Below are 12,453 nucleotides of genomic sequence, written 5' to 3'. Positions count from 1 at the left end.
CTGAGGTCAAACTGATCAGAAGCTTTTTCCCTTCCCTTTTACAAATTCACTTTGTTTAGGCAAAGCTTCTTTTCCTGTTAAATCGCCAGGCACAGATGGTTTGCTACAAACCCAACCACACGCTAAAATCCCATGCTTCTGACTAAAGCAAAGTGGTGTTGGATGGCCTGGGTGCACAGAAGGGAACGTGCAAGCCCAGCTCTACAGGAACCAGGGCCGCATAGGTATTTCAGACATGTATCTCTAGAAAGCAAGACTAATTGATGAAGCAAAGGCTGCTGAACAACCAGAACAGATTAAGAGATCTGAGCCCTGTGCCACACAGCACACACCCACTCCCTTTCAGTGGTTAAAAGAATTAACAGAATTTCAGTGGTTAGCAACACTGCCCACACCACAGCTCACATGAAGCCCAGGCTGGGAGGGAGAAAGTACCTGTGAAAGAGCAGGCAAGGTTCTTTGCGTAGATGAGATATCTTTTACTACACCAACTGAATAGCTAGGGAAAAGTTCTTAGCAAGATTTCTGGTGCAATCATCCTTCTTCAGGCACAGGAAGTCTCTGCTGTTCTGAGACTCCAAGGAATGAGAGCAGCTAACTGCTTAATTGAGGAGTCATTAGGCCACCTTGTTTTCCTCTGTAACCTCAGGCTCTCCACCCTCCAACCACCTTCAGGTTTCTGCTGGGACACTGGGGCTTCCCTTCCCCCCTTCTCTGCCAGGCTGCACAAGGCCCTACACTAAATAATAATGGTAAGCTAATTAGTTATCACTAGACTAATTGGTTAAACAATTAATCATGTAACCTTTCATATATCCCTATTGTCTACCCTGTGTATCACTGCAGTGAATTTTGTTCACCTGATCACAAAATGCCCCTTAGAACAATCTCCAGGAAGCACTTTAGCAGGAATTGGGATAGAGGAAACCCATTGTTTCTCCCACTACCATAAAACATCCTTCTGCACTACTATCGTCAGCACCAATCCCACTAAAATGTGGCCTGCAAAGTAGCCCAGGAGCCCACTAGCTGCCTGGACCATCTACTTGCACTGGTGAGAATTCATCCCAAACCACTATGAACTGCTGCAATTTTCTGGATATTTTTTAAATTTTAGTTTGTTGGCCCTTACTACAGATCCCTAGGATGCCACTGTCCTCCACTGGGAACAAAGAAGGTGTATTTGCCTACCTAGTTTAACATCTCAGGAGTACCAAAAGTGCTCCAGTACAAGCTTACCTACACACAGAATGGCCCCAACAACTCTGGTCATTACCAGCTTACAGCAAAACATTTTAGGGATTATTTTAGTTGTCATCTTTCCCCTTGTGCTTCTGCTGACAAATCTAACAATCTCCATGTCTTACAAGTGTCTTCAGCTGAGGTGCTCTCAAGAAGGGTACCTGTGACAGCAGCTGCAAGGGTGATCCTGATGAAGAAGGAAAAGCCGTACCCCAAGAAGGACACATTAACAGACTAATGTGTCCTTGGCATAGATACTACCAACAAGCAGTGGAAAAAGACGGTACTCCAAGAAAGGAAGCAAAAGAGTTTATCTGCTTAAAAAGAAGCATATGGGGATGGAGGCACAGAGGTGGGAGTAGAACAACGCAATGAATTGGCTGAAGCAGATGGACGCCGTAGAAAATAATCACCTCTTACAGTAATCTCTTTTTAGGAAAATTCATGCATTTGAAGCTTTGTATTTCATCACACTATATGCACAAACTCTACCAATACTGACAAGCATGCCACGCAATACTGAATGAATGGAAACTATGACTACACTATACCAGTCTTTAGAAAGCATCCTGACAATAACTGCATATTCATTCTTCCTCCAGGACCGTCTTTGCATGTGCTAATATTAATGAAGTTTACATTGCTTTCGGATTTGGTTGATCCCTTTGTTGCTCATGGATTTAAACTCTTGTCTGTTACCTCAAATAATATCTTTTTTATTCCATTTCTTAATTCTGTTCTGAGCATTAAACTTCAGAGCCACCTACACACAGAGGCACCCAATCTTCTTCTCCTTGGCACACATCTGCTTAAGACAGTTTTGCCTTTAAAAGCATATGATGACACAGTTTATGACACAGCATTAAGATATTTGCCCACCCAGTTCAACATGTCAGGAGTACCAGAAGTGCTCCAGCACAAGCTCACCTACATGCAGACTGGTCCCAGCAACTCTGGCCATGTTTATCACGTACCCAACATTTTCCTGAAATTTTACATCTTGTGTGGTGCATGCGATTAGAAAGGTCTTCCTGGCTCTCTTTTGTACATAGTCACTTCAGTTTGTTGACCCTCAATCATTAGATAACTTCCAAGTTTGTGGAGACTCCATTTGGGTTTTGGTCTCGAGGAACAACTGACCTGGTATTCAAAACCCTTGTGTCAACTCACCAGCTCAGCTAAGAATTTCCATGCCACCAAGTCAAGACTTGCTTCTAGTCATTAGCCAACTATTCATCAGCCAACTATTCTTTCACCACCAAGAAAGGTTTTAGAATCTGACTTCTCCAAGTTTCCATGGCAACCAACATACATTCTCTAATGTCTAACCATCAAATAGCCCATAACTCTCCACCCTTAAAATCAAGCGATTTGTTTCTAGAACAGCTGCCATAAAATATTGCCGTCTTACAATATTTGACTTTACTGGGTTATTTCCAATTGTGAAGATATGAAATAATGCTACACAGCAAGTGTGCATTGTAGCAAGTAATGTATGCTAACTAGGGCACCCTATACTTGCCATACACTGGAGATCACAACACTAAGCTACCCTGCCACAAGGAGCCCCACCACGTTGTCACCAACTCCTCCAGTCAGATGCAGTTTACAGTCTTACCCTAGCCCCCACCACTTTGTGGTTACTCCTTGGTTGGAGGAAGGCTAAGGACATCACCTTGACAGAAACACACCCTTGCTGAGGCATTAGACTGTCAGCAACAGTTCTCATCTCTTGCTCTCTGACAGAAGCTACAGCCACCAAGGTACTGAACGGTTAGACTCAATCAGGTCTCTGGCTTCTGTCTCAGTGGTCAAAAGTGGGGATGGTAGGTCCTGGCCAGCCTCCACTCCTCCATACTCTTGCCTAGACATATGCATCTGAGTGTGATGGTTGCAGGACACAGTACAAGCAGATTCATCAAGCACCTGACTAGATCTCTTACACATACATCATGATAGAGAGGATTGATAGTTGCTTACCACTACGCTGCTTATGCCCTACTACTTCTAAGACTATAATTTTGGTCCCTATCTCAAAATGTTTTTTGTTTCTCCTACCCATGTGCTCCTGTTCCCTCTCCTATATGGGGGCTAGACTTGATGATCTTTGAGGTCCCTTCCAGGACTAAGGTCTGAAATCTATGCTGGGTTTCCCGATACCTGCACCCCAGTATATTTAACCATACCTTGCAGTCCCACATCTAAAAACCAAGGTGTACAGAAGTGCTCCAAAATGTTCCTACCACCTACTAGCCAGAAGGGCTAAGCAATAAACAGCTAAGAGCACTCCCTCCCCCTTCCCCCACAGCAGTGCATGCCCATCTTCTTTTCCCTTTACCAATGTTAATGGGCGACAGCTGCATATATTGAATCTACTAGAACACCCAGGTCTATGAGACAAAGATAGGGGCTGCTTAATACCTTAGAATTCCTCCTCCCATCCTGACACCAGACTGCTGGTGGAGCATCGCCGCTAGAGGTCTTCTTTCCACCCAACACAGCTTCAGCTCAATGTTCTAGATCAGGAGGCACAAACCTGTGGCATAACCAGCCTGTTTGTGGGTTACAGGGAGGGAATCAGGTAGCACTGTGGCAGATAGGACAGGGACTACAGCAGAGGAAGCAAAAAGCAGAAAAACAGATCAGGAGAGGAACAGAAAGGAGAGCAGCAGATCAGCCAGGGGAAAGGCATGAGCCTAATTTGTGGCAAACTTGCCAAAAAGGTGGCTCCCACTGCTCCAGATCACCAATGAGTGGGAACAGAATTCAGTACTCCAGCTCAGTACTACAGAAAGTGCCACGCTGTCTGGGAAGGTGCATGTTGTAAAAAATACTTTGATTCTCACATAAAATGAACAAATATGAAGACGTGGCTTGAAAACTACTAAAATACTAATTGTACTGGTGGAAAGATTTAAAGTTGCGCAGTCCACCTGACCTTTTCCTTCCCCCAACTTCTGCGTGCCTAACTGTGAAATCTTGATGTTCCCCTTATGTAAGGCTTTTTTGTATTTATTTCTATTAAATTACTTCCAGGAACCGCCAGCTGGACAGACAGCCCTAACAATGGCAGTCAAAAGATTAGTAGCAATCTGAATCTATGAAAGCAAAAATGATTATAAAGAAGTGAGAAAAAAGGCAAATGAAGCATGACAAAATTTGGTAGACAGAGTTGGTTTGTGTTCTTAAAATAATCTTTAATACTACAGAGACATGAAAATCCCCACCGCCTCTTCATTAAAAATAAATCAAGTAGGCAGTGGACGGAACACCACGGGGGTGGCTTTCCACCACAAACTCTCTCTTGCTTTATTAGTGATGATAAACTAAATCTCGGTAGTGTTGTGTTTGAGGTTCATTTTCAAAACAGGAGATGATAATCCTGTGGCAAGTTTCTGGGATGTTTATTTTATTCCCATTATGTCAAATGATTAATACTGTTGCAAAAGCTATGTCCGATAGGTTGGACAGCTGAATGACAGTTACCAACTGCTGCATTACTGAAGAGCTAGGGTTTTTTCCTTTTTTGTTTTTTCTCATTGGCTCAGGAAAAAAAAAAAAAAAAAGAATCCATCACAACCCTAAAAAAAAATAGGTCCTTTAAGGTATACTTTATGTATGAATACCTATGAAAAATCTACTTTCTGAAACCTTGATTTTACTTTTATTTTTTTTTTAACACAACAAAAATGATCAGACCACTCTGATTCTAAGTTCTGTGCCTGTCAGTAGACATCCCTTAAGGCAGCATTTCCAAAACTGTGGAGCACAACCCCTTGGCAAAGAGGGGGGAATGCAGGAATCACTGGCAGTAGCAATCAGCAGCTGAAGTTGGGGGGGGAGGGGAGTGGGGCAGTGGGTCATAAATCGCAGTTGGAAAAGGACTTAAAAGGACAAATTAGTCTCCATCTCCCAACTATCCAATTTGCTGAGGAACTGTTATATATTTCATTACCATTACTGCACAAGGATAATGTTTTTGCTCTTTAAAAATGAACCTATTATAATTAAAATACATGTAGTATAGTAAAGCAACAATTACCTAAGAACAAAAAGGACAGATCAGGAAATCAATTTCAACACCTGCCCTGTAGGCACATTGCACTTAAGTCTTCATTGGGAGAAAAGTCTTAGCCAACTGTAATCAACAGTCACAAGATTCCTGTTTTTTGCAAAAAAAAATGCCATAATAGGTCCTAGCCAAATTACAAATCATGATCCTAATATTTCCAACTTGGTATCCAAACTGAATGAGAACCGAGTCCCACTGCACGAAAACCCACTGACTGAGATTTCTGCTATTTGTCTAAATGAAATTCCCCCTGAGGTTTTCTAAAAATAAGGTATTTTCTGCCTGAATGGTTATATATTGTTACAGTGCTCAGTTAAGGAGTCACCATGCAGGTTTCCATCCCAGGGTGATGTAACTGTAGTGGTATAGGAAGCAATTAATTGTTTATATAATATTCGGGTATCTTTCTGAATGAAAACTCCTAAATACATTTAAGTCATTACCACATCTCACACTTGGCCTTACGAGTGACTGCTTTAATTTATGCTTATTTGTGTAATTTTTATCATCTACTGGTCTGCATTTCATTCTAAAAGCATTTTGAGATACACTTTGAATGAAGACACTACACAGAAAAATACTGCACTATGAAATATGCAATTTAGTAAACAATCTCTATGTTGTTTTAATATAATTACCACAGCTCTAAAATCACAAGCAAATAGAAATTCTATGAATTTAGAATCTCCACCTGGGCTTCTGGCATTCCCAGAAATATCTACATAATTTAAACTTTTACTTTTAAAGCTTTCTAACCAACCTAGTGTTATAAAATATAATCTTTTTAATAAGAATGAATGTAATGCTGCTTTACTGCCTCCGTCCTCTCTAACAATGAGTCATTAATTAAATGCTGTGTTCATATATGGTTCAGATACCAATCGCTCCTGAAGCAGTTTTGAACGCAGCCAGCAAACATGGACAACGTCAGACCGTGCTCATATCAAGTAGTTTCTAAAGACACTGGGGTAATTCTAGTTTTAAGACTTTTAAAAATATCTTCCAGAATCTCTAGGAATGCTTATGAACAGTCTAGCATTGCCTATATTTTTAAATCCCACTGCATTCAGAACAAATTCAATGGAGCACTGGATTTCTCAAACCCTAAAACAAGATCCCTAGTTTCCAAATCTCTCCTACAACCTGTGCAGGTCCATCTCTTTTCATCTTGCCTATGATAGTTGCTGCATTCATTCCTTTACCCACTTATTCCCCTATTAGTTTCAGCAATAGCTAAGTGTGTTTGATATAATCATCAACTGTGTCAGGGCCAACTAGCTTTCCTTTTTGCAGGATGGTTGAAGATAGTGTTAAAATGTTGACACCCCTATGCAGACAGAGATAAAGTTTTAGCATCTTGACCCTGCAATCAATCAGGTGTGTGCCTCTGGATGGAGTAGAGGAGATGTAGTGGTAGGGCACATCTATATGTCACCCTGTGGTAACGCAGCAATGTGCTACATTGCCATATGGCACACTACGGTGACATGATCACACGTGTCTACACGTGATTGCCAGCTACATCACCGTTGTGGCATGCTCCCCAGGTTCAGTGCGCCACTTTGGCAACAAAACAGTGAAATTTACCTGTGCACACAGAGCAGTAACCGCCTATATTGCGCTCTGCTTTAGTACTTCCTTTTAGAGCAACATCACCATACAGAGATGCACAGACATGCCCATAGTGACTTAACAATTAATTTAATCTACTACACGCAGAGCCTACCTGCATCAGATGTCCTTGGTGTAGTTACACCAACTGTGTTCATCCAAAGTGATTGTGTACTTGTTGCTTAGGTTTTTGTAACACTTAAACTGGGGTGAAAACTTGAGGAAGGAGAAAAGAATGTGTAGCTAAAACAACTATAAATAAAATAAAATCACCCAGAACCAAATTGCTCAGCATCCACCTCCCCTGTAAGTTTTGTGCAGATAAACCACGTCTTGTTTCTGGATGCATCTACATGTGTGCTTTAATGCATATTGGCCTATTTTAATGCATATTAAGGCATTACAAAAAAACATGCTCTTTAGCTAATGCACATTAAAATAAGCTAATCCACATTTTCCAGTACTTCACAATGGAGGGTGCCTATACACAAGCAGGGAGGCTGTTCCACAGTGCTATAAAGCCAGCACATCAGAGCATGGCAGTTACCACACTCCAGAAGCCTCTCGTGTATCCGTGTCCCTGCGCTTCAAAATGGCAGCAGGACACTTTATCTAAAGCTTTTTCTTTGCAATCTTTCCTATCTCCAAAGGCCAAGGATAGAAGAAAAACTACAAAGGCCACCTACTAAAAGTTAAGAGAAACAAGATTAGAGATCGATAAAACAAAGAAAGGGTATAAAAGTTAGCACCAATTGGTCCCTTGCTTTTGAAGGAGAATTATGTCTCATTTAAAGACATTTTAGAATGCAACCACAGCTACATAATCAGCATCATGATCGTGTAATAAAGTTGGACTAGTTTGTGGAGGGAATGAGATTATAGAGACAGTGAACGGTCCACAAAAAACACTTCTTCATGTTTGTACCTTTGCTTCTATGCTGACATTTCTTAAACCTGAAGAGGCCATGATACAAAAACAAGGTGTACAATCAATCAGAGAGATCATCTGCTGCGCTTCTCCTTTTTTAAAAAAAAAATTTTTAATTCTTCCCCTCCTGCCTCCACCATGGTGATGATTTCTGCCCACCCCACTCCTGCAATGCTGGTGAGATGTGTCCCACTTCCCCCCACAGCAGCCGTCACCCACCCAGCCCAGCCAAAGTGGCTTTTCAGCACGCTTGTCCTCTGTGCTTCTCCATGCCGCAATGCAAGAAGCCGAGATCGCAGGGCCAGAGGGAGTGTGAGTGTGCAGGTGTGTGTATAGAGATGTGTGAACCTAGCATGCCAGGTTCACATGAGTTGCTGCTTGGGGTGTTTTTTCCTCCTTCCCCCCATCAACCCAGCACAGACCCAGCTGCTCCCCATCTTCCTCTTTGTTTCCCTGCTGGCCAAGATGCATCTGTTTTGAAGCAAAAATAAAGTGAGTGTCCCCTTTCCCCATCTCTGCGTGGGCAGCAGCTGCAGGGCTGTGTATGTACACCATACCGTAATGGCTGAATTACCCCCTGTCAGTATGACAGGCATTTTCAGGCCACATGGCTCCCCGTCACGAAGCCCACTCTTAAGACACACGGTGGGCTCTTGGTGGGCTCCCACACATCCAAGAGGCTCTCATGCCCCCTATGAGAAGATGCAGTAACGGAGCAGACCAGGCTAGAGATGCCGGTCACTGACTCAACAGCGCATGGCAATCCCCGGCAGCCCAGGGAAGCTGCTGGTCAGAGGCATGCTTTAGCACCCCTACCCTGCAGGCCCCAGCCAGCCTTCCCCACACACACAAAAGCAAACTTCTGTTCTGCTCACTCCTAACTTAAAGTAGAGGGCTTACAGAAACTCGCATAGGTTTGAGTGATTCTGCTTCCAGCTTTCTGAACGTCTGTATTCAGCCCCAGTCACCTTGTTGAGAAGAGATTAAAAGTAAGCGGCTTTTGCTTTTCATTCCCCTGACACCCACCCACTACAAATAGTATCTGAGCTAATCCTCCATATACAGATGTCAAAACAGAACAATATAATATTAAAAGTACTCACTGACAAAACATATTGGTTTAACAGCTAATTACTACGGTAATACTGGCACAAGAAATTATAATAGACAACGCGTTTCGCAGCCACTCAGTGGCAGTCTCACTTGTCTCATGGAATTCTTTTCCATGCAGCCTAAGGCACAACTTTTCTTACAAAGCAAAGTTGTGGATCAAAATAACCAGTAGTCAAATAGGATGCACATACAGTCAACCTCCTGTTTATTCCTTTGTGCCAACCTTAAGGTAGTGATCAGCCTCTTCAAAAAAGATCCCGGGCCTTTGGACCCCATGGAAGAAAGTTGCAAGAGAAGCAAGCAGACAGGATGTCAAGGCTGGCACTGGCACTTGAGGGAGGAAGAACTTGGATTTTAAGAGTTATAATCTATTTACCAGGTCTCTGCCTGCTAGATCTGCATGCCTCAGGCATGCTAACTCGCTAGCAACACACTGTTCCCACTGGCAAGTGTCTGCCACCCACAAACTTTTCCAAACCATGCAACATCCTAGTTTAAAAGCTGACTTAAAGGCCTAACACCCAGTCAGTAAAAACAAAGGTGAAAAGTCCCACTACATCTAAGATTTACTCCCTAGGGGACAAACCTTGCAGAGCACTGTCGTAACCATGTCAGCGTCACTGAAAACGAAGCATGGCCACGTTTGTCCTGGTAACCATGCGTTCCTCTTTGTCTGCTCCTCATGCCTTTCAGAAGGTGAGCAGACGACATGGCAGAAACCCCGCTGAGCGCAGGGGGTGCCAGCATCACTACCTGCTTTAGGCTCAAATCTTAAGATCACTGAAATCCCCAAGCCCACTTTTTCCATGGAGAGGAACCCAATGGCTAACACCTCCTAAAGGGACTTGGGCATCTGGAGAGCTCCAGGGGCCGCCTGGGGAGCTGGGCAACGCAAGAGTGGCATGCCGGTGCCTTGTCCAGCCAGGGCCTGGAGGGCACCCCAGCAAGCGGGTCCCCCTCACCTCCAACCTGTCCGGGCGGCTCCATCTGCGCTAAGTCCGGCCAGCTCCCCCGCGTCCTGCCCGGCCCAGCGGCTGGCTCATCCCTGACGCGGGCTCGGCGGTGCCCGCGCGGCCAGGATGGGGCTTTCCCCGGGATGCCGCTGCGGGAGCCGGCCCGGCGGGGCAGGGGAGCGCCTCGCTGCCCCGCCTGAGGCGGCCCCGCCGCCGCTTCGCTGCTGAGCCGGGCGCCGGGTCGCGGACGGGGACGGGGACTGGGCTGGGAAGGACGCTCCCGGGCTTGCGCAGCCCGCGCCGGCCGGACAATGGCCGGGAGCAGAGACGCCCGCTCCAGGGACGAAGTCCCGCGGCGCCGCCCGAGGAGGCTCGCACCACATCGCGGCTCCTACCTGCCCCGCCGGGCCCGGGCCCGGGCCCGCCGCCTCCCGCTGCTGCCGGCGCCCGCGACAGCTCCGAGCCCGGACTCGGCGGCGCGGCTCAAGTTGTGCCGGCGCCGCCTCCTCCCGCCCCGGCCGCAGCGACGCGGAGCTCGCAGCCGGCAGCGACCGCCAGCGCCACCTGCCGCCGCCGCGCCGAGCGGGCGCCTCCCGCCCCGCCCCGCCGGGCCGTGCAGGCAGCCCCGCGCCCCTTCGCTTCGCCTCGGGCTGGCCCGCGCCGCGCCCGGCTCCCGCCCCTGCCCCGCCGATTCCCTGCGCCTGCTCCCGGCGGAGGGGAGGGGAGGGACTGGCGGGACGGCCCCTCCCACGGCAAACGGGAGGGGGGCTGGAAGGGATCTCCGCGGGCCAGCTAGCCCAGCGCGCTGCCTGAGGCAGGATCCTCCCTGGCCAAACCGTCCTCTGCAACCCGCGATCCTACCTCTCCGCACAACTGCAGCCGTCCCTGGCAGAGCATGGCCCGCACCCTGACCTGCCACCCACCGCGGGTCGTCGGGGCCAAGTCCTGTTGCTAATATAGGCGGGAAAAGTCCCAGGAAGAGGGCCAAGAGTCCCCCCCCCCCCCTCTCTCTCTCTCTCTCTCTCTCTCTCTCTCTCTCTCCGGGCCCATCTGACCATGGATCAGCTTGACCCTGAGTGGAGGGGCAAGGCCCAATAGCCAGGAACCTCCAGGTGCAAATCCCAGCAAGAGCATGGGCACAAGCCAGTCAAAATCCCCAGCCTCTGCTACAACCAACACAATGCCTCTGGGGGAAGCTTTAGAAAACCCTGATGTATAGCAGCAGGAAATGAGAAAAATTCCCTCCCAGCCCACCAGCAAAGCCCAGAAAGATGAGAAATACCCATACTAGAATATAGACATGGCTACACCTAGGTCACCACCAACAGTCCAGCCTCTTGAACATCTCCAGTGATGGAGAGTCCACGCCCACCCTAGACAGGCTATTCCACTGTCTTGCTGTTCTAACAGTGAAGAGGTTTCTCCAGATACACAGTCTGTGTCTACTTTACTACAACTTCAGGTCATTGGTCTGTGTCCCACTTCTCTGCATCAAGACCCCTTCTTTACAGCAGCCCCTCAAGTATTTGCAGACTGCTAAGCTTTTCAACATGCTGAACATGCCTATTTTTTTCATATGTTTTGCCTTTTAAGCCCTTTTGTCATTTTTGCCTCCTACCTCTGGACCCCCTCTAACTTTTCCACATCCTTTCTAAAATGTGGAACCCCAAATTGCTCCCGGTACTCTAGATGAGGCCTACCCAGTATATAGAGATGCTATAACCTAATGCGTCTGTTGATGCATCCCAAAACCACGTTCACCTTTTGTGTAACTACGTCACACTGCAGGCTCAAGTTGAGTCTGTGATCCACCAAGACATCCAGATCCTTCTCGATAGTACTGCTATCCACCCGGGTGCCACCCATTTTATAGTTGCATTTTTTATTATTCTTCCAGAGGTATAGCACCGTGCATTTATCTCGCCTGGGGTCCCAAAGCCCACCCCTGCATAGGGGGTTTTGTACGTATCCCTGGAACTGAAACAAATACTGCAGGTTCAGGGAATGCTAGTATTAAACCTGCCCTCTTTCTAGCTCATGGTGTAGTGTGCAAGCTACAGACCAAGGGCTTTTCTATGAGGGTAGTTTACACCAGTACACTGATATAAAAAAAAAATCTGTATCCACATGGCACAGCTGCTCCAGCAACATGAAGTGGCCAATTGCCCAGAGCTTTCCCTGCTGTTGAAACAGGAGTAAATTTGGGAGAGTAAGTTCCATTTATATAGTTGCATCTGCGTCTCAGGATTGTGGCAGTCCTCCAGCTGCCTTCCCATGCAGACAGAGTGGCCTCCACTGCTATAGTGTCACAATGACCAGATGTCATTTCACTGTTTAATGCTGGCACACATCCAGATAATGACTTGTTTGTGCTTCAGGCATTAATATATCTAACAATTACACCTAACATAGTTTTCTTGCTAGGCCCTGTGCCATGTTTCCAACAAGACCCGTGCTGGAGTCTTGAATCATCTCACTCTCCAAGTAAAGGAGAAAATATAGAAAATCCTGGGGCCTAGAAAGAGAATCTGTAA

The 12,453-nt window shown here is 46.3% G+C and overlaps 1 protein-coding gene across 4 annotated transcripts in view; it reads right to left on the bottom strand.

The window, feature by feature from the left end:
* Nucleotides 1–10,533, bottom strand: part of PXYLP1 (2-phosphoxylose phosphatase 1) — a 102,343-nt gene extending 91,810 nt beyond the window's left edge. For 2 of the 4 annotated variants that reach the window (XM_090053212.1, XM_090053214.1), the window contains exon 1: nucleotides 10,315–10,533. The gene's annotated coding sequence lies outside the window, so the exon portion shown is untranslated. Of the gene's footprint in view, nucleotides 1–9,928; nucleotides 10,253–10,314 lie in introns of those variants that run through there. The other 2 variants (XM_090053213.1, XM_090053216.1) reach the window with 1 other exon arrangement.
* Between the last annotated feature and the right edge of the window lie 1,920 nt (nucleotides 10,534–12,453).

Source organism: Crocodylus siamensis, chromosome 6, assembly GCF_052110815.1.
Source record: "Crocodylus siamensis isolate JL-2025a chromosome 6, ASM5211081v1, whole genome shotgun sequence".
Lineage (NCBI taxonomy): Eukaryota > Metazoa > Chordata > Crocodylia > Crocodylidae > Crocodylus > Crocodylus siamensis.
This window is presented reverse-complemented; position numbering and strand designations above follow the sequence as displayed.